Genomic DNA, 23085 nt, shown 5'->3' with positions numbered 1-23085 from the left:
GATAGTGCTCTTAAGGATAGCGGAGTCAGGGGGTATGGGGAGAAGGCAGGAACGGGGTACCGATTGAGAATGATCAGCCATGATCACATTGAATGGTGGTGCTGGCTCAAAGGGCCGAATGGCACACTGCTGCTCCTATTGTCTATAAGTCAGTAGGTAGTAGATGGGAAATGGTTGGATCTACATTCTAGAAAGCAGAGACCTGAAATAATTGATCACCCTCCTGAATTTGAAGGGATTACAAATTAACATTATTCTTCAGTTTCTCCCTCAAAATGCAACAGGGAATTCTTCAGAAATTTAAGCTTGGTTGTGAAGAAGTTTTTAAGAAGCAATTATCAGACTTTCAGATCTCAATTATCAGATTCCTTTCACAAAGTATCATTTCCTTCATTCTAGCGGAAACAAGATCAGTTGTCCAACTTCGGATTAACCTTTCGACTCTTCCTTGAATACTACCAATAACTTCATGGCCTTAAGTTATTGTACAATTGCTAATGGCGAATAATATCAGTTCTCAAAATGGCTCACAAAGCTGGCCTTTGTTCAATGGTGCAGCAGCAAGTGTTGCAGCCTTACAGCACCAAAGATCTGACTTTAATCCTGACCACAGGTGCGGTCAGTACAAAGTCTGTGTGTTCCTCGTCACATGGATTTTCTCTGGCTGCTCTAGCTCCTTCCCACATTCCAGGCACACAGGGCTGTAGTTAATTAGCATCAATAAACTGCCCCCAGTATGCAGGATGGGAAGCTGGGATTTACTTCACTAACAGAAAGTGCAAGACATCGATTTTGCGATTCACTTAATTTATGCAGTGGGCCAAAGGGCCTATTTCCACTGCCTAAAACAGCCTGCTAAACACCCCCCCCCCTCTAACCTGCTGCACTGTCCCACCTCTACCCTTCAGGTTTCTTGCCCCCCTCCCCATCTGTCTGAACAAGTGCCTTGACCATAAACATCAACCAACAATGTTCTCCAGAGATGTTGCTGCTCTCCCAGGTAACTGCACTTCATACATCCTTCCTGTAACTTTCCCATGTTCTGGCTTCCTCTAACATCCAATTGGTGTGCTGGCAGGTTAACTGACCTATAAATCTTCCACTCACACTGCAGTCTCAGAATAGCTGTTAATGTAATCGAAAACTTATCCCACCCCAATCCAAACTGATTGTAGTCTTGTGCGTGTGTGGATAGGGAGAGATAAAGGGTGGCTGACAGGTGAAGAGGGATTTTTTTCCACTGTAATCGCAAAATGCGTATAATTTATTATAATATATTCCTTTATTTGCCCCACACCGGGGAAATTTAATGTTACAGTAGCAAGAGATCATTCATTATAAATAATAGTAAAGACAATGATAAATTGTCATCAGTTTACTGTGTTTTCCTTAACTGTCACTGTTGACTGGTCTGCTGGGAGCAGTGCTGGTTGTGCAGTCTCACAGCAGCGGGAAGGATCTCCTATATCTCTCCTTCACACACTTGGGGTGAAGGAGTCTGTCACTGAAGGAGCTACTCAGTGCAGTGACAGTGTCCTGCATGGGACAGGAGTCATTCTCCAGCAGCGATGTTAGATGTTAGCTTTGCCATCATCTTCCTCTCTCCCACTGCCTGTACTGAGTCGAGGGGGCAACCCAGGACAGAGCTGGCCTTTCTGACCAGCTTGTCGAGTCTCTTCCCCTCCGCCGCTGAGATGCTGCTGATCCAGCAGACCACTCCATAGAAAATGGCTGATGCAACCACCGTGTTGTAGAAGGTCCTTAGGAGTGCCCCCTGCACTCCAAAGGACTGAGTCTTCTCAGCAGGTAAAGTCTGCTCTGGCCCTTTTTGTATAGCGCATTGGTGTTTTCGGTCCAGTCCAATTTATTGTTGAAGTAAACACCCAGGTACTTATAAGAATCCACCCTCCCGATGTCCATTCCCTGGATGTTCACCGGTGTTGGGGGGACCTGGCTGCGCCTGCGGAAATCCATCACCATCTGAGCTGTCTGTGAAGCTATAACAAAGATGCTCAGGCTACCTCCACCTCACTCTAGCGAGAAGACCAACCATTTTATTAGAAAGCTGGAGACATTGCAAGCCAAAACCTTTTGTGCTCTAACCATTTTATGATTTGGGAGAGTTATGCACTGATTATATTGTAAGAACAGTCAACATGTCAAAGATTCAAAATAATTAATGTTGCCAATTAGCCACAGAATGGTCACCTAAACTGCAAAATTAGATTCAACATACAAATCCACTCATAACAAAGTTTATTCTGTCAAGTGTAGTCTGAAATGTCAACATGAACATGGTGAGCTAAAGGGCCCATTTCCCTCTTGCACAACTATGACACAGCCACAAAATGGAGTAACTCAGCTGGTCAGGCTACATCTCTGGAGAGAAGGAATGGGTCATGTTGTGGGTCGAGACCCTTCTCTACGACAGAGCAATCACTGTTCAGGATTTCAACCCAAATTTGAAAGTACCAATTTTGAACAAACATCGATACATTGTTCAATAATTCTAGTCATGTATACCCGTGTAAAAGCATACTGCACACTATCCAATACATATTTTTTTGCAACTGGCATTAAGTTAGAACTTTGTCTTCATTAATCTTGGCAGGTGCTGCAGATTGAATAGCAGAGTTCTTTTTTACTTAGGATGACTTAGAAAGCTTCACATCGGTTGAATTTCTCAAGCATACAGATGTGTTCGAACCCTAAAACAAATGATAAATATGTTGGAATCAACACAGTAAACATGTGTAGAAATTGAAAATGATTAATGATCTGTTCATGTAAGAAAATAACTGCAGATGCTGGTACAAATCGAAGGTATTTATTCACAAAATGCTGGAGTAACTCAGCAGGTCAGGCAGCATCTCAGGAGAGAAGGAATGGATAACGTTTCGGGTCGAGACCCTTCTTCAGACTGAAGAATTTGTTCATGGTAACTGCAACCACATTCACAGTAGTTGCAGCATTAAATATGGAAAGCTCACCTGCCAAACAAGTCGATGCATCTCCACAACAGGTTCACAACATCAAGATTGCATCAATAATGGTGACTCCTGGATTGTCAATACAAGTGCAATGTTGGTGTCAGTTATGTTCTGTGCAAACAAACTTAATGTTATGCCATGAACATTAAGGCAGTACAAATCTTTGGGAAAGCATTGTCTGTATCAAAGCCAAATGTCTCAGTAAAACTCCTGCAGTTCATTCATTCAGCTGGTTTTGTTGTTTCTGTACAGGCCCTTTGTAAATCATGGCATGCATAAAACTATCTCAGTCAGGTAGTCATCATGATTTACACTGAACATCCCAGTCTAGAATCCATTTCTAAAAATTGTTTTAGTTAGGAATAAAAAACTGAAATGTATGAGAATAATTTCACGACCCAAGTGCCTGACCAATCATTGCACTTGCTCACCCTATGCCAGCTCTTAGCCAGCAATATTTGTAAATAGAAGAGCCCAGGAACAATAGAACCCTTATACGACAAAAATATAGAGAAAAACACTGCTACCTGGGTGGAAAATAGTTCATTCAATTCTAGACCAACACCAACACTTCTGGTATACTGCACTGAAGTGCCAGTCAGAATGCAACTCATGGGCATGTTACAGGTCTTTTAGTCAGGCAATTGTGGAGAATTGAAGCCACTTTAGCCCGTGCCAAGTCCTGTTTATAATCTCCCAAGAATGATTATCACGGCCAGGAATAGCCTATGCCATGAGTGTACTTACTTGGTAATTTGCCGGTCAGAAATCCTGTACAATAGTTAATAAAGATCCTGCTGGTCATAAATGATCAGCTGTTAAACCATACAATCAGATCAGCCACGTCTTATTAAATGGCCACGTGCACTCAAAACGTCTCGGCCACAATTCATTCTCAGGCCAGTCAAAACCTGTCAAAATGGAATAGAAAAGGTTGACAGCACCATCCTCTGTACAACCTAAAACTTGGCTTCCCAATTTTTAGTCTTCAAACGATAATATCATATCTTTCCACAGATGCTGCCCGATCAATTAAGTTTCCACTGTGTCATATTTTTATTTCTGTAGAAAAATCAGTTAACATTACAGACGGACATCCTTTCAGAAATGATAAAACAGAACTCACCAGTCACAATGAAAAGGCATCACGTCTCTCCAAGATGCCACCTGGTCTGCTGACTGTGCTTCATTGTTTTTCATTCCGAATGCCAGCACTCAATCTACTGCATTGTAATCAGTTGTTGCTGTAAACCTCTGAAACAAATTCAGAAAATGCACGCATAACAGCATTACATCAAAGAAGAGAGTCAAAGTACAACATTTTAGTTAACCTTGACAACAAAGAGGGTACAATAATTTTCAGATGCATAATTAAATGTTACCTTGTCAGAAGGGTGCCAACCCAAAACATCATCTATCCAGGTTCTCCCGAGATGCTGCTCGACCCACTGAGCTACTCCAGCAGTGTCTTTTGTAAACTAGCATCCGTGGTTCCTTGTTTTTACAAGTCATCGTAGCTTTGACTTTGCATTGAAAGAACCAGTCTTTTCAATCAGGTTACCTCAGCCTAAAGATCAGCAAAAATAAATTGTTGGCAAGATCCAATTTAAAAGCTACAGGGAATGCACCACCAGAAAAACTAGCATTTGCTTACAGAATAAAAGATATGCACTGAGACAAACTGCACAAATGGCTGACGAAGTTGCAATGACAACCTCAAAATACTGACTGCAGCACCAACATTATGAAGGATGCCAGTGATCATTTTGGATAAATCAAAAGGCTTGTATTTACCAGACAACCCACAATGCTCACTTTCAGAACCAGAGCCCCAACCAGGGAACAAGGATATTTTGGAAACAATGCTGGGCTGAAGGGCTATTTTCAGACTCGTAAAAACAAGAAAGTACTGTCTGAGATTTCTGACATCCTAATCAGAAAACTGTTGCAAGACAAGCCAACCAGATGCAAGCATTCAGAATTTCCTACTCAACGCCATAGCCCCTCGACCAAAAGTTAAACAGTGCTGAATGTAAAACCTAACTAAACCTACACAGCCCCAGCAGTTCCTTAAAAATGGCACCATTATTCAAGGGCTGTGCACCATTTACCCAAGAGCACAAAGACAAACCTTTAGCCAAAGTCCTTCTTGAGTACCAATGGCCATGCAGTGCATATGTGCAGGAAATGTTAAGTAGAGCTACCAAAATGGTACTTTGGTGGTAAAAGCAAGTGCTTCCACTTACAAGCTAACACACACTATTGACAATTAAAAAAATCAAGACAAACAAATTACTGAAACATACCTGGTTTGCTTGGAGCCACACCTTCCCATTCAAACAAATAACCATCAAAGCAGTGAATGTTTGAACTGGTGCAAGCTGGGCAGACAAATCTTGCCTGATATCTCAAGATGGTGCTCCAATCTCTCAAAACTATTCAATGCCAATTTAGCCGCTCTGCAAAAGTTACATGGAAGCATGGATTAAAATGACAGAGGAAAGTATTACTCCACATTAATGTTCAAGACAAACGAAAAATGGTTTAAAAAAAGTTTATAATGAGGATAGCTAACAATAAGACTGTAGTGTGCATCCACATCCTGATCAACCCCCCTCCTGCTGGGCAGAAGACACAATATTTTGAAAGATGCTGGAGTAGCTCAGCGGGTCAGGCAGATTCAGGAAGCATCTGTAGAGTATTAAGATAAGGGTAAGTCAGTAAATGGGATTTAATGGTGGCAGACCAGACAGGAGGGCTGCAAAGAAATGAATTATTATAGAGCAGGAGTGTGGGTATGAGGTAATGTAAAGAAGATGAGGTTTGGAATAATCCTATAAACATAGACTGCCCGATGTACTAAGTGGACAGTCAGGGCAGTCATGCGGTTGACTTCCTGATTGTTCCAACCGTTGTTTGCAAATAAAGGCTTTTAACTTCTCAAAGAATTCTCCGTGTCGCCTGTCTTAATTTCAAAGCTGAAGAAAACCACGACAAAATTGGCGTAGTCGGCAGGATCGGAAAGAGGCCCGTTCGATAACGGACGACAAGCTAAAGGCGCTTCCAAGCCCGTCAGAGGCTCCCCGGTTCAACAGGTAAAGGGTGGCCACCCGCAAAAAGGTAGGTGGTTTTCCCGCTTTATTTGGACTAACATCCTGTTGAAAACGGGGGACCACTGGTGACACAGGGTCAGGGCCTCTCCGATCCAACAGAACCTATCGTTAAATTACTCTAAAAAAAGGAGACCCGGAGGATTGCTCGAGAAAGCTGCACAGTGGGGTAAGTGGATAATAGTTGAGTAAGATTTTGTGACGTCACTAAACTCTCGTGGATACCGCCCTAAGAGAATAGGGGACTGAACGGACGAGACGTCCTGTGGATACCATTTTGGTTAGCTAGGGGTCTGTACGGGCAGGATCAGATGATCTGTGGATACCCCCCTAAGTGAGTGGGGGTCTGTACGGGCAGAACAAGAATTGGAATAATTGGATAACATAAAAAATAAAATTGCAAAATATTAAAGGAACTGTAGAAGATAGAAATAGCGTAATAGGTAGCATAGTGACTATAGAGACGGAACGGAGTGAGAACAAGGACTGTATTTAAACTGACTGACCAAGTGCACTAACATAAGACGAGTACAATGAATAAAATAACTGCAGTTGAACTACTAAGTAAGAAATTCCTCGTATCCAAAGAGGATATTAAAAAACATTCTGAAGAATGGGAAAAAAGGATGAAAAAATTGGTTACAAAATGGCCCACGGAATGATATAAATTCCGATATAGATTTTGATACAAATTTGATATATTTTTATTTTGATATAGATATGTGTGATGAAATGGAAGTATTAATTAAGAACTATAAGCCTAAGGATAAATCAGAAACCCGAGTAACGAAAAAGGAAAAAGAACTAGACGTGCTTAAATTGTTTAGAATAGGAGAAAGGCTGAGGAAAGCATACCAGGAAAAGAATACCACTCCAAACAAGGGTGAAAACCCTGAAAAACAGCATGAAAGTCAGGAGCTTTAGGAGAAAAAATCAACTCTGTACCCCAGCCTAAGGGACCCTGGGTATCCCCCTCCCTATTCCGACCAGGGCAGAATAAAGCAGTGTCCTTTGCTGAAGGGAATAGTGGAGACAGAGGGAGAAGTCACAACTTGGAACGATGAGCAAGACATAAAGGAATATAGACAGAGAAGGGGGCAGCGAGAAAAGGAAAGGATGAAGCAAGAAGCACGGGGACTAGAAGCAGACATCAGAAGGCTGCAGGACCTCAGGGATCGAAGGGACATTAGCAATGGGGATGTCTATTGGAATCGCCTTGCTTGTAATTGCTATAATATTGTGTTGTGTTTTTCCATGTATCAAATCTCTCCTCGTGAAAGCTACTGTGAAGCAGTTCCCGTTGTTCCAGGATAAGAGCGCGTCTACCCTCTAAGAGAAGCAGACCCCGCCGATAGAATACTATAATGAGGACCAAATTGCATTGGAGGAGTACTAGGGATATAGATTGTAAGGGTAGCTGGGTCTTTTTTCCTACCCCAGGCAAATGGGCGTGGGTTTTTGGCCTAGTGACCCAGGACTTTAGTATGAGAAGAACACTGACGAGCTGCACATTATATATCTAAACATCCTGAATTGGGGGCTAATAATGATCAGGTATATGCCGTAAGTCAATGACATGTGTGACTGTTGATTTTCTTTTTCTCTGAGACCTTGTAGGTCTCAAAGGGGGGATATATGGGAGTATATATTTTGTATATTGCACGAACAAACACATTGTAACTATTCAGACATTCAAGTGTTAACTGTGTAGCATGTGTACTCTTAGGCATTCCTACTTTGGTAACTTTTGACTTATACCATTATACCATGTATACCATTATAGCGTGTATACCATTATCTCTTTTGTCTTGTCACATTTGGATGAAAGATAATGGTGGCAAGAGAAGACATATGTCTTGGGAGGATGGATGGACTGGAATAGAAAACAAGGGTGGGGGAATGTGAAGAGATAAGAGTATTAAGATAAGAGTAAGTCAGTAAATGGGATTTAATGGTGGCAGACCAGACAGGAGGGTTGCAAAGAAATGAATTATTATAGAGCAGGAGAGTGTGGGTATGAGGTAATGTAAAGAAGATAAGGTTTGGAATAATCCTATAAACATAGACTGCCCGATGTACTAAGTGGACAGTCAGGGCAGTCATGCGGTTGACTTCCTGATTGTTCCAGCCGTTGTTAGACAATAGACAATAGACAATAGGTGCAGGAGTAGGCCATTCAGCCCTTCGAGCCAGCACCGCCATTCAATGCGATCATGGCTGATCACTCTCAATCAGTACCCCGTTCCTGCCTTTTCCCCATACCCCCTCACTCCGCTATCCTTAAGAGCTCTATCCAGCTCTCTCTTGAAAGCATCCAACGAACTGGCCTCCACTGCCTTCTGAGGCAGAGAATTCCACACCTTCACCACCCTCTGACTGAAAAAGTTCTTCCTCATCTCCGTTCTAAATGGCCTACCCCTTATTCTTAAACTGTGGCCCCTTGTTCTGGACTCCCCCAACATTGGGAACATGTTATCTGCCTCTAATGTGTCCAATCCCCTAATTATCTTATATGTTTCAATAAGATCCCCCCTCATCCTTCTAAATTCCAGTGTATACAAGCCCAATCGCTCCAGCCTTTCAACATACGACAGTCCCGCCATTCCGGGAATTAACCTAGTGAACCTACGCTGCACGCCCTCCATAGCAAGAATATCCTTCCTCAAATTTGGAGACCAAAACTGCACACAGTACTCCAGGTGCGGTCTCACCAGGGCCCGGTACAACTGTAGAAGGACCTCTTTGCTCCTATACTCAACTCCTCTTGTTACGAAGGCCAACATTCCGTTGGCTTTCTTCACTGCCTGCTGTACCTGCATGCTTCCTTTCATTGACTGATGCACTAGGACACCCAGATCTCGTTGAACTCCCCCTCCTCCTAACTCGACACCATTCAGATAATACTCTGCCTTTCTATTCTTACTTCCAAAGTGAATAACCTCACACTTATCTACATTAAACTGCATCTGCCATGTATCCGCCCACTCACACAACCTGTCCAAGTCACCCTGCAGCCTTATTGCATCTTCCTCACAATTCACACTACCCCCCAACTTAGTATCATCTGCAAATTTGCTAATGGTACTTTTAATCCCTTCGTCTAAGTCATTAATGTATATCGTAAATAGCTGGGGTCCCAGCACCGAACCTTGCGGTACCCCACTGGTCACTGCCTGCCATTCCGAAAGGGACCCATTTATCCCCACTCTTTGCTTTCTGTCTGTCAACCAATTTTCTATCCATGTCAGTACCCTACCCCCAATACCATGTGCCCTAATTTTGCCCACTAATCTCCTATGTGGGACCTTGTCGAAGGCTTTCTGAAAGTCGAGGTACACCACATCCACTGACTCTCCCTTGTCAATTTTCCTAGTTACATCCTCAAAAAATTCCAGTAGATTTGTCAAGCATGATTTCCCCTTCGTAAATCCATGCTGACTCGGAATGATCCCGTTACTGCTATCCAAATGCTCAGCAACTTCGTCTTTTATAATTGACTCCAGCATCTTCCCCACCACTGATGTCAGACTAACTGGTCTATAATTACCCGTTTTCTCTCTCCCTCCTTTCTTAAAAAGTGGGATAACATTTGCTATCCTCCAATCCACAGGAACTGATCCTGAATCTATAGAACATTGAAAAATGATCTCCAATGCTTCCACTATTTCTAGAGCCACCTCCTTAAGTACTCTGGGATGCAGACCATCAGGCCCTGGGGATTTATCAGCCTTCAGTCCCATCAGTCTACAAATAAAGGCTTTTAACTTCTTGAAGAATTCTCCATGTCGCCTGTTTTAATTTCGAAGCTGAAGAAAACCACGACTAAATCAAGTAGTACTGCAGAGAAAAACAAGTCTGTTCTAGACAATAAGAACTAGTGCAGAAATGTGCTGATTGTGTGATTAGCTGGACCCGTGACTAATGTATAAATATACTGCCGGTGCACCAAATAATTGAGTGGGACCGGAAGGGGCTGCAAATGTGCATACTTGCAGTGACTCCCACTCCCGCTAGCGTAATAAAGTTGTGCCTTTAATATTAGTGTGTGATGGTGTTTGTTATTCCAGAGTATGGATGGGCTTCAACAAATCTAACAGATTCAGGAACAGCTTCTTCTTCCCTGCTGTTGTCAGACAACTGAACAGTCCTCACACACCAATGATGAAGTCCCAATCTAACTTATTGCAGCCCTTAAACTATTAGCATTTCCTTGGTACATGTGACAATAACGAAACCAACATCAAACCAAGGCAAGTTTCAGATGTGAAGCCCAAATAACACAAGTTTCATAATGGCAGCAACTAGCTATGAAATACAACTAGTATATATCTGAAATATAACTAGTATATATCATTAATTGCACATATCAAAAAGTATGCCTTTCATTAATGCCACGTTAAAAACTCAGGACATTTGTTTTTGCAACAAAAACAATAATTGTTTTTGCAGGTGTAACCACAATGATAAACTGACAGGTCAAACATTAAATGAAGCAGTAATCATGTATGCAACCGTACTAGGACCAGCCACACACGTGAATGCAGTGGTCCACTCTAGGATGCACAGTACTGCCCTGGCCTATCGTTAACCATCACCAAAACGGCAACAATTAACTGCCAGGTTAACAGCCATTCATTTCCCAGTGATGTAACGCCAGCACAGGCACAGCAAAGCACAGGGCAGCTGACTAACCACTGGCAGGTTTAAAAGCAACACCTACCAGATCAGGAATCTTCCACCTTTTCTGGAGATGGGCAAGTTGCACATGCAAGGAGAAAGTTACTTATGGGCACACTCTCACCTTCAACTGCAACCCCTAGATCACACAACACCCTAATCCTGTCTCAACACTGGTTCCTCATTTATCTATCAATATACACACCCAAGTTATGTTCACCCCACTTGTACTTGAGCCCAGGGCTTCCACACCTCAAAAAATAAATAAATCCTTAAATAGAATCCCAAATTTCCTGGAATTTGATGGCATTTCCTGAAATTTTCAAAAATGCTTCCTGTGTGCAATTTGTTGTATTTCTTTCGCGGGCACACGTTAACACAAAGAAGGCAAAACAGATCTATGTAACTAAACTGTATCTGCCTGCTTCTGTTACTCACTTAAGCAAGGCGTTATGCACTGTGCATATTATATATGATGTAGCCTAGCCTGCATGGTATACATATTGTGTGTTCAGTGCAGTGTGTGCCTGGAATAGTGTCACAAAGAACTCAATACAATAAGGGTCATTGACTATGTTCACTTCAGTCTCTTCACTGGTCATTGGTTCACTTTATGCAACACGCAGCTACTGCACAGTATGTGTACAGGAAAATTAACTTTGGATTGAATGAAAGATGAACTGAAAAAATATTACATTTCATAACTTATCAATTTACTGGCAGAACTCAGCCATGAATTTCCTGCAAAGTTCAGCTGCCTCTGCACTATCTGCATCCTGGCATGTAGTTTAAGCATGTCCTTGCAAGGATCCAGCTGTGCAGCTTGCTGCACTATCTGCATCGTGCCATGCAGTTTGAGCATGTCCAGCTGTGCAGCTTGCATCGTGCCATGTAGTTTGAGCATGCCCTTGCAAGGATCCAGCTGATTAATGAAAATTTGTGACCTTTCAGTTACTCAACTCCCTCTTTCATGTAATGAAAGCTTAGTACCTGTCTGGTTGTGTTGGTTACTTTCTGTTTATCTAAGTAACATATTTGAGTTTCATCAGAGGGTAATAAACTCCTCAGCAGTGCAAGCAGATCTTCCAAGAGATCGGTAGCGGCACAGTAGCGCAGCGGTAGAGTTGCTGCTTTACAGCGAATGCAGCGCCGGAGACTCAGGTTCGATCCTGACTACGGGTGCTGCACTGTAAGGAGTTTGTACGTTCTCCCCGTGACCTGCGTGGGTTTTCTCCAAGATCTTCGGTTTCCTCCCACACTCCAAAGACGTACAGGTATGTAGGTTAATTGGCTGGGTAAAGGTAAAAATTGTCCCTAGTGGGTGTAGGATAGTGTTAGGGTACTTAAGGAGGTGGCTCTAGAAATAGTGGAAGCATTGGAGATCATTTTTCAATGTTCTATAGATTCAGGATCAGTTCCTGTGGATTGGAGGATAGCAAATGTTATCCCACTTTTTAAGAAAGGAGGGAGAGAGAAAACGGGTAATTATAGACCAGTTAGTCTGACATCAGTGGTGGGGAAGATGCTGGAGTCAATTATAAAAGACGAAATTGCTGAGCATTTGGATAGCAGTAACAGGATCATTCCGAGTCAGCATGGATTTACGAAGGGGAAATCATGCTTGACAAATCTACTGGAATTTTTTGAGGATGTAACTAGGAAAATTGACAGGGGAGAGTCGGTGGATGTGGTGTAACTCGACTTTCAGAAAGCCTTCGACAAGGTCCCACATAGGAGATTAGTGGGCAAAATTAGAGCACATGGTATTGGGGGTAGGGTACTGACATGGATAGAAAATTGGTTGACAGACAGAAAGCAAAGAGTGGGGATAAATGGGTCCCTTTCGGAATGGCAGGCAGTGACCAGTGGGGTACCGCAAGGTTCGGTGCTGGGACCCCAGCTATTTACGATATACATTAATGACTTAGATGAAGGGATTAAAAGTACCATTAGCAAATTTGCAGATGATACTAAGCTGGGGGGTAGTGTGAATTGTGAGGAAGATGCAATAAGGCTGCAGGGTGACTTGGACAGGTTGTGTGAGTGGGCGGATACATGGCAGATGCAGTTTAATGTAGATAAGTGTGAGGTTATTCACTTTGGAAGTAAGAATAGAAAGGCAGATTATTATCTGAATGGTGTCAAGTTAGGAAGAGGGGATGTTCAACGAGATCTGGGTGTCCTAGTGCATCAGTCACTGAAAGGAAGCATGCAGGTACAGCAGGCAGTGAAGAAAGCCAATGGAATGTTGGCCTTCGTAACAAGAGGAGTTGAGTATAGGAGCAGAGGTCCTTCTACAGTTGTACCGGGCCCTGGTGAGACCGCACCTGGAGTACTGTGTGCAGTTTTGGTCTCCAAATTTGAGGAAGGATATTCTTGCTATTGAGGGCGTGCAGCGTAGGTTCACTAGGTTAATTCCCGGAATGGAGGGACTGTCGTATGTTGAAAGGTTGGAGCGATTAGGCTTGTATACACTGAAATTTAGAAGGATGAGGGGGGATCTTATTGAACATATAAGATAATTAGGGGATTGGACACATTGGAGGCAGGAAACATGTTCCCAATGTTGGGGGAGTCCAGAACAAGGGGCCACAGTTTAAGAATAAGGGGTAGGCCATTTAGAACGGAGATGAGGAAGAACTTTTTCAGAGAGTGGTGAAGGTGTGGAATTCTCTGCCTCAGAAGGCAGTGGAGGCCAGTTCGTTGGATGCTTTCAAGAGAGAGCTGGATAGAGCTCTTAAGGATAGCGGAGTGAGGGGGTATGGGGAGAAGGCAGGAACGGGGTACTGATTGAGAGTGATCAGCCATGATCGCATTGAATGGCGGTGCTGGCTCGAAGGGCTGAATGGCCTACTCCTGCACCTATTGTCTATAATTGCACTTTCCCCTATAGTGATGTCCACTTTACAAGTGCTACAAAACGGTACAAACTGCCCAGCACTGTCTTTCTTCTGTAGCCACTGTGAAAAATGCGGGTTATGAATCCACCCATCTGAAAACTTGGGTTCATACTTACTTTCTTCTTGGCAGACGAACACGACAGTACTGCTTCTGGTGCATCGGACTGTTCCCCATCCTTGCTTGAACGTGTATAACCGCGAGGTCCATCATGAATACGATGATCATTGGAACTTTCATTAGATCCAATCCCTGTAAAGCGATCCATTTCGCAACATGATCCAAATCGCTTGGTATTAGATGATTTGATTCTGTACCAATTAAAAGTAAGTAAGAAGGTTGGCTTGGATGGAAACACGAAGTGGGGGATGTCGACAGCGGTGAAGCCTCGCGACGACGGGGCCTTGGTGGCGGCGATGCCCCACCACTCACCCATACACGAGGCGATGCTCAGCCTTCCCCAACCAGGCAAACGTGGATAACGGACCCTCTGCGCACATAACGGGCACTCTGCGCATGCGTGGAATACGGGCCCACGGCGTACGTGCGGATACCGGGCCCACAGCACACGCGCGGATACCGGGCCCACAGCACACGCGCGGATACCGGGCCCACAGCACACACGCGGATACCGGGCCCACGGCGTACGTGCGGATACCGGGCCCACAGCACACGCGCGGATACCGGGCCCACAGCACACGCGCGGATACCGGGCCCACAGCACACACGCGGATACCGGGCCCACAGCACACGCGCGGATACCGGGCCCACAGCACACGCGCGGATACCGGGCCCATTACACACGCGCGGATACCGAGCCCCCTACACACGCGCGGATACCGGGCCCACTGCACACGCGCGGATACCGGGCCCACTGCGTACGTGCGGATACCGAGCCCACTGCGTACGTGCGGATACAGCACACAAGCACGGGGAGACGGTATTTTTCCCCCACAGCATACCACGGGCCGGATTGGACCCCTTCGCATGCGGAAATTTCCCGAAATGATTTCCCTAAAATTATCCAAAGACAACCAGAATTTCGGGTAACTTCCTTCAAAGTGGAAACACAGCTTGAGCCTTCAGTTGCCTAGGACTTCCCTTCCAGGCCTACACCCTTGAGCTTCTAACTAAAAACACAGATCACTGCTTCACACTCCCTCTGCAGTCCAGTGTCAAGCTATTTTGAATAGCAGCTGAACACAACCTATCTGGAGTTTTTTTGCTAATTTAAACCATTTAGCATCTACCAACTAATAACTAAAAAACACAAAAGTGCTGGAGTAACTCAGTGGGTCAGGCAGCACCACTGGGAAACATGGATAGGTAACGTCTCAAGTTGGGACACTTCTACAGACTACATTTACAGTTCCTCGTTTCTAACTAATAACCAAAAAATGTGTAACTACACAAACAGGAACCAATTTCACTTAAAGGAGCTAAGATACAACCTTGGGCTTGCTGAGCAGTATCAACAGAAGCCATGGTGTGGCTTTATCGAAATGTACAAAATCGTTAGGGACATGGATAGTGAACACCCAGTTGTTTTGCCAATGTGGAAGATTATAAAACGAGAACTTGTTCAGCATGGATTCGGTGGGCTGAAGGAGCTGTTTCCATGTTATTGGTTCAGGTTATTTGGTTAGAAGTATACAGCTCTGACTCTGAAGAAGGGTCTCAACCCAAAACCTTACCCATTCCTTCACTCCAGAGATGCTGCCTGTCTTGTTGAGTTACTCCAGCAGTTTGTGTCTACCTTCTATGACTTCAGACTTTATGCTGGAGAAAGGTCACAACGAAAATCGGCACCTATCCATGCTATCAGACCGTGAATATGAGACCATAAGTGATTAGAGCAGAATTAGGCCATTTGGCCCATCAAGTCTACTCCGCCATTCAATCATGGCTGATCTATCTCTCCTCCTAACCCGATTAGATATAGAACATGTTAACAGGCTCTTCAGCCCACCGAATCCACGCCGACCATTGATCATCTGTTCACCCAATTCCCTTATCCAATTTATACATCCACTGCCTACAGGGAGGGATAATTCTAGAGCTCCATCCCAACTTTGTATTGTTTGTTCTTTGACTATCGCAACCGGCTGAGTGCCTAAAATGCAACTTAAAACAACCGCAGTACTGAGGGAGGGTTGGTATTCAGCTGTGGGGCAGTGAGGGAGGGCTAGTATTCAGCTGTGGGCCGGCGAAGGAGGGCTAGTATTCAGCTGTGGGGCGGCGAGGGAGGGCTAGTAGTCAGCTGTGGGGCGGCGAGGGAGGGCTAGTATTCAGCTGTGGGCCAGCGAGGGAGGGCTGGTATTCAGCTGTGGGGCGGCGAGGGAGGGCTAGTATTCAGCTGTGGGGCGGCGAGGGAGGGCTAGTATTCAGCTGTGGGCTGGTATTCAGCTGTGGGGCGGCGAGGGAGGGCTGGTATTCAGCTGTGGGGCGGCGAGGGAGGGCTAGTATTCAGCTGTGGGCCTGGTGCCCACACCCCGAGACTCAGTGTGTGCATGGAGCACACTGCGGCTTGGTGCAGCCACCGGCACCAGGCCCCGCCACACACACACATCCAGGCCGCTGCACGACCACAATCCCCGCCCTGTCCACCGCCAGGCCCGGCACCAGCGGGAAACACCGCCATCCATACAGGGATCCCTGGGTTCCCCAGCACCCACCCTATCCCCCGGCACGGGCGGCGGTGCCGGGCAGGCCGCCCTCGCCCAGGATGGCGGCGGATTACACTCCCCTCCACTCCCCTCCCCTCCCCTCCCTTCCTCTCTCCTCACCTGGGCATCGACAAAATGGACGGCCGCCTCCCCCCACCGCCCTTATATAGAGCTTCACGTCACGTCATTCCAGACGCATGCGTGTTGCGGCTGTGACAACTTGCTCCAGGCGTCGCCATCTTTGCTCAAGGCAGTAGTTGGATGCCAGCGTAGACACAAAATGCTGGAGAGAGACACTGTCAGAGAGACTTTGTTGGATGCCAGCATGTGGTCTCAGGCAAGAAAGGAACTGCAGATGCTGGTATATACCAAAGATAGACACAAAGTGCTGGAGTAGCAAAAGAAACAAAATAGTCTCCGGCACAAGCAACTGCAGTGTGAAGAAGGATCCTCACCCCAAACATCACTCATCCTTCTTCTCCAGAGAAGCTCCTTTACAACAAAAAAGGCACAAAGTGTTGGAGTAACTTAGTGGGTAACATCAGCACTCTAACTTAATTCAGTCTTCAATTGTTCTTCCAGACTTCCTGCAGGATGGGACAATTGCGTAATTATGATGTTTGGGAAGGAACTGCAGATGCTGGTTTACACTGAGGATAGACACAGAATGCTAGAGTAACTCAGCGGGACAGGATGCTGCCTGTCTCATTGAGTTACTCCAGCTTTTTGCGTGTTATTATGATTATTTTTATCTGGCATTGGCTGTTCTTTGAGCTTTTTTCAAGTCTTAGTGCCAACATCTTAAAATTGTTATTTTGCATACATGAACCTCAGCTATGAACTTCTATGGATTGTCTTTGCATGAAAGACTAAAGTTTTTTTACATTGAACAGTCCTTGTTTTAGGCTTACACATGCACCATGCTTTAACTCTTTATCTGCTACATCAACGACCGCATCGGGGCTGCCTCCTGCACCCGTGCAGAACTCATTGAGTTCTGCATTTTGACAAATGCAACAGTGGAGAGGTACAGACAATGGCCCTCCTACTGACTTGTGGTGGAGAGGCATGCACTGTGGATGAACTCCGCAGAGGCACAGATGTGCCACTGACTGTGGCAAAGCGATGGCAGAACATCGTCTGACACACGAGTAAACGATTGATTTCATCAACTTCCCCACTAGTTTCCACCCTCCTCCCCCTGTCCATATACCTCCTCCCTCGCCTCCATCCAGCAGTCTTTCCAGGTGAGACAGAGGTTCACTCGCAACTCATCTACTGCATCCGGTGTTCCCGATGTGGCCTTATTTCTTCAGTCAGAAGGTAGTTAATCTGTGGAACTCATAGCCACAGAGGGCTGTGGAGGCCAAGGCAGAGATAGACAAATTCTTGATTAGAACGGGTGTCAAGGGTTATGGAGAGAAAGCAAGAAAATGGGATTAGGAGTGTGAGATGTAAAATGTGAGTGCTCACAATCACGATGCCAGAGACAAAGTCGTGGAAACAAGAAATTTATTTACGAGTCTGCAGAACCGGGTGCCTCCCTAAACTGAGACACCCCGAGACAAAGACAGTGCCTTCTCTTTATACAGTACAACTTCGTTGAATCTCCCTCCCTTCTGCTGAATCCTCCTCCCCTTCGGGCTCCTTCCAATCAGAGCGCTGAGGTGCACAATCTTCTGTACCGCCCCCAGGTACCCCCCCAGATCATACATTGTATGTGCATGGCAATTGGCAGTTCCCCACTCAGGGGCGTATTTGCAATATTCATTTATCTAGTTGAGCAAGCGCAGTAGTTATCCACATGACCCTTAGTTACCTTCACAACCCATTTCAACCCATCCCTGCTGCTTTGACACTCTCCTAAATTTATGGCCCTTTGTCCAGTCTGCCTCTATCCCCGTACCACACTCTCAGTGCTCCAACGAACTCGGTGGTAGTTCAATCATCCAGCCTGTCTCTGTCTCTGACGGTTTAATAGCCCTGTCCCCGGCATCATGGTAGTTCAATCATCCAGCCTATCTCTACCCCCCCCCGGACAGTTTAATAGCCCTGTCCTTGGTAGAGTGGTTGTTCCAGTATCCTGTTTCTGGTGGTTTAATCATCCTGTTTCTCACAGGAGGCAGAGATCTGCCATGATTGAGTGGCGGAGTAGATTCGATGGGCCGAATAGTCTAATTCTACTCCTATAAATTGTGAACTTGTGAACGTACAAGACCAAGCATAGACTTGAAAACAGTCTCACTGAACACGTGCTCAGTCCGCCAAGGCCTACTGGATCTCCTGGTTGATCATTTTAACCCCCCTTCCTATTCATATATTGACCTTTATGTCCTGGGCCTCCTCCGTTTCCAGAGGCCACACACAAACTGGAGGAACAGCACCTCATACTCCGCTTGGGTAGCTCAGAACCCAAAGGTATGAACATTGAATTTTAAGTAATGTCTAACCACCCCTCTCCCCTTTCTCCCCACACCCCCCTCTCTCGCCCCGTCCCCCTGTGCCCCACCGAGACTCGCACTTATTTTTCCTCTCCCCCTCCACCTGCATTCTCACCTCTGGCTTCACAATTATAGGCAATAGACAATAGGTGCAGGAGGAGGCCATTCGGCACTTCGGGCCAGCACCACCATTCAATGTGATCATGGCTGATCATTCTCAATCAGTACCCCGTTCCTGCCTTCTCCCCATACCCCCTGACTATCCTTAAGAGCTCTATCTAGCTCTCTCTTGAATGCATTCAGAGAATTGGCAGAGAATTCCACGGATTTACAACTCTCTGACTGAAAAAGTTTTTCCTTATCTCCGTTCTAAACGTTCTTATTCTTAAACTGTGGCCCCTGGTTCTGGACTCCCCCAACATTGGGAACATGTTTCCTGCCTCTAACGTGTCCAACCCCTTAATAATCTTATATGTTTCAATAAGATCCCCTCTCATCCTTCTAAATTCCAGTGTATACAAGCCTATTCGCTCCAGTCATTCAACATATGACAGTCCCGCCATTCCGGGAATTAACCTAGTAAACCTACGCTGCACGCCCTCAATAGCAAGAATATCCTTCCTCAAATTTGGAGACTAAAACTGCACACAGTACTCCAGGTGCGGTCTCACTAGGGCCCTGTACAACTGTAGAAGGACCTCTTTGCTCCTATACTCAACTCCTCTTGTTATGAAGGCCAACATTCCATTGGCTTTCTTCACTGCCTGCTGTACCTGCATGCTTCCTTTCAGTAACTGATGCACTAGGACACCCAGATCTCTTTGTACGTCCCCTTTTCCTAACTTGACACCATTCAGATAATAATCTGCCTTCCTATTCTTACCACCAAAGAGGATAACCTCACACTTATCTACATTAAACTGCATCTGCCTGTCCAAGTCACCCTGCAAACTCATAGCAACTTCCTCACAATTCACACTGCCCCCCAGCTTTGTATCATCTGCAAATTTGCTAATGGTACTTTTAATCCCTTCATCCAAGTCATTAATGTATATTGTAAATAGCTGCGGTCCCAGCACCGAGCCTTGCGGTACCCCACTAGTCACTGCCTGCCATTCTGAAAGGGACCCATTTATCCCCACTCTTTGCTTTCTGTCTGTCAACCAATTTTCTATCCATGTCAGTACCCTACCCCCAATACCATGTGCTCTAATTTTGCCCACTAATCTCTATGTGGGACCTTGTCGAAGGCTTTCTGAAAGTCGAGGTACACCACATCTACCGTCTCTCCCGTCAATTCACAATTCTTCAATCTTTTTGTCTCACACCTATTTTTCCACCTCTGGCCTTTGTTGTACCATTTGCCGATCAAAAAGCCTCCTTGCCTTTATTACCCATTGCCTGACACACTTTGTCCTGCTCCTCCTCACTTTCAGCTTTCTTACTGACCCCTTCAATCAGTCTGAAGGAGGGTCACAACCCAAAATGCCATCTATCCATGTTCTCCAGGGATGCCGCCTGGCTATTTAGTTACTCAAGCACTTAGTATCCTTCCTTCCTTCAGCACTCTGTTCTTTGTTTTTCAATCTTGTGCTTCATTTTCCCCAAGTTTGGTTCTGCTTCCACTACATTTCCCACCAGCAGATGGGGCAGTTGAAACTCAGCAGCTGATCAATGTCACAGATTTCAATCGGATCAGCTCGTTTCTGTTTACCTGGTGAAAGAGGATCAAGGGGCTGAGCGGCTTCTGCCTGCTCCTAATCAATATGTTCATATCTTCATATGCAACGAGTCACCGTTACACAGTGAATTTGTTTGAAGGCCTGGACACTGAATGTATAACAGTGACACCAACCTGAAACTCTGGGAGTTATTCTGAAGGAAGGGTGAGACTGCTGCTGTGGGAATAAAGCATTCATCATCATCATCATCATATATCTACAGCCGGAAACAGGCCTTTTCGGCCCTCCAAGTCCGTGCCGCCCAGAGATCCCCATACATTAACACTATCCTACACCCACTAGGGACAATTTTTCACATTTGCCCAGCCAATTAACCTACATACCTGTACGTCTTTGGAGTGTGGGAGGAAACCGAAGATCTCGGAGAAAACCCACGCAGGTCACGGGGAGAACGTACAAACTCCTTACAGTGCAGCACCCGTAGTCAGGATCGAACCTGAGTCTCCGGCGCTGCATTCGCTGTAAAGCAGCAACTCTACCGCTGCGCTACCGTGCATATTCAAGAATCTTATACATCTTGTAGAACATAGAACGTAGAACATAGAACAGTAGAGCACAGGAACAGGTCTGCTGGACCACAGTGATGCCAAATTAAACGAATCTCCTCTGCCTGCATGTAATCCGTGTTCCTCCGTTACTTGCATATTGCCGTGGCTATCCAAAAGCTTCTTTTTGTGTCTGCCTCCTGTTCTGTGTTCCAGGCATCCAACAACTTCTGTGTAAAAACTCTTGCCCTGTACATCTCATAAAACAGAGAACAGTAGAGCAAAGGAACAAGCCCTATGGCCCACAATGTCTGTGCTGAACATGATGCCAGACCAACTCTTATCTGCCTGTACATGATCCATATTCCTCCATTCTTTGTAAACCCATTTGCCTATCCAAAAGTCTCTTAAATGCCACTATCATACTTGCCACCAGCACCAGGCACTGCACCCTTTTATGTAAAAAATCACCTCACTTATCTTCTTTACATTACACCCCTCTCACCTTAAAGCTGTGCCCTCTAGTCTTTGACATTCCCACCCTGGGAAAAAGGTTCTGACTGTCTACCCTATCTTTGCCTGTCATAATCTTGTATACTACAGTAAGGTCTCACCGCAACCTCCAACAGTCCAGAGAAAACAATCCAAGTTTGTCCAAGGTTTGGGAAGAAACTGCAGACGCTGGTTTATACTGAAGATAGACACAAAATGCTGGAGTAACTCAGCGGGTCAGGCAATATCTCTGTATGGCAGTGCAGTGTAGGTTCACGAGATTGATCCCTGGGATGGCGGGACTGACATATGAGGAAAGATTGCAAAGACTAGGCTTGTATTCACTGGAAGGATGAGAGGGGATCTTATAGAAACATATAAAATTATAAGCGGACTGGACAACCTAGATGCAGGAAAAATGTTTCCAATGTTGGGCAAGTCCAGAACCAGGGGCCACAGTCTTAGAATTAAGGGGAAGCCATTTAAAACTAAGATGAGAAAAAACTTTTTCACCCAGAGTGTTGTGAATTTGTGGAATTCTTTGCCACAGAGGGCAGTGGAAGCCAAATCACTGGATGGATTTAAGAGAGAGTTAGATGGAGCTCTCGGGGCTAGTGGAATCAAGGGATATGGGGAGAAGGCAGGCACGGGTTATTGATTAGGGACGATCAGCCATGATCACAATGATTGGCGGTGCTGGCTCGAAGGGCCAAATGGCCTCCTCCTGCACCTATTTTCTATGTTTCTATGTCTATGTTTCTATGAATGGGTGATGTTTCGGGTCGAGACCTTTCTTCAGACTTCTATCCACAGATGATGCCGGTCCCACTGAGTTACTCCAGCTTTTTGTGTCGATGCAGGTTTGTCCAACATGAGCGAAATATGTGCAATCATGAGGGATATGGACAGAATGGATGTGGAGAGAATGAAGGAATCTGACACTGGGGGTCACTGGTTAAAAATAAGAGGTCACCTTTATAAAGCACAGTGAGGCTTTTTTTTTGTCAGAGGCTCCACCACTGTGAGGCCCTCAATTATCACCCTCACACCTGCCAGCATGGCAGCCCAGCATCTTAGTGGGTAGTGCTTGATCTTGCACCCTTCATATTGGTCAACAGTCTATTGGATTTCAGGTAGATCTGCCATGAAATGCAATCACTGTATACAGAAGTGGTCTGTGATTGGAAACTGATCCTTCCTGTAATTTCTGGTTGGACTCACATGAATCCCTTGCACCTCTGACATTGTCATGCATGGGATGGTATTATGCGTTGAGCAACCCTCATTGCTCATTCCTGGGGCAACTAAGGCTTCACAATGCAGTGCTGGACTTCTACTCCAGTGAAATAAGTGCCATTACCACCTTTGTTCTCAGCTTCCCCCAACCACTGAGACATAATCTTCTCCCTCCCAATTTTGCTCCCAACCTCCAGAGGCCCAGGCCCTGTCCTCCCAACTTTACAATGGATCTCCAGAGTCCCAGTATTCCCCACATTTCTCTACACCGCCGCTAACCTTGTCTGCTGACCACTGTGACTATCCCCACTTTTGGCATTACGGAGGAGAGGAGATTCTGATGAGTAG

At 45.3% G+C, this 23085-nt stretch overlaps 1 long non-coding RNA gene and 1 other non-coding gene across 3 annotated transcripts; both read right to left on the bottom strand.

Moving 5' to 3' along the window:
- Positions 1-1281: 1281 nt before the first annotated feature.
- On the bottom strand, positions 1282-16497 carry LOC144600261 (uncharacterized). Of its 2 annotated transcripts, XR_013548110.1 has the most exons (7): positions 16462-16497; positions 13794-13986; positions 5297-5449; positions 4373-4557; positions 4117-4244; positions 2991-3901; positions 1282-2708 (listed from the first exon to the last, which is right to left on the bottom strand). It is a non-coding gene; the product is annotated as an uncharacterized LOC144600261 (long non-coding RNA). The 2 variants fall into 2 exon arrangements; XR_013548109.1 differs by having other exon boundaries at positions 2991-4244.
- LOC144600267 (small nucleolar RNA SNORA74) lies at positions 10601-10799 on the bottom strand. The gene has a single exon (XR_013548112.1). It is a non-coding gene; the product is annotated as a small nucleolar RNA SNORA74 (small nucleolar RNA).
- Positions 16498-23085: the final 6588 nt, after the last annotated feature.

The sequence above is a fragment of the Rhinoraja longicauda genome, chromosome 14 (genome assembly GCF_053455715.1).
Source record: "Rhinoraja longicauda isolate Sanriku21f chromosome 14, sRhiLon1.1, whole genome shotgun sequence".
In the NCBI taxonomy this organism is placed as follows: domain Eukaryota; kingdom Metazoa; phylum Chordata; class Chondrichthyes; order Rajiformes; family Arhynchobatidae; genus Rhinoraja; species Rhinoraja longicauda.
The sequence above is the reverse complement of the archived record's forward strand: the minus strand, read 5'-3'. Positions and strand labels throughout refer to the sequence as shown.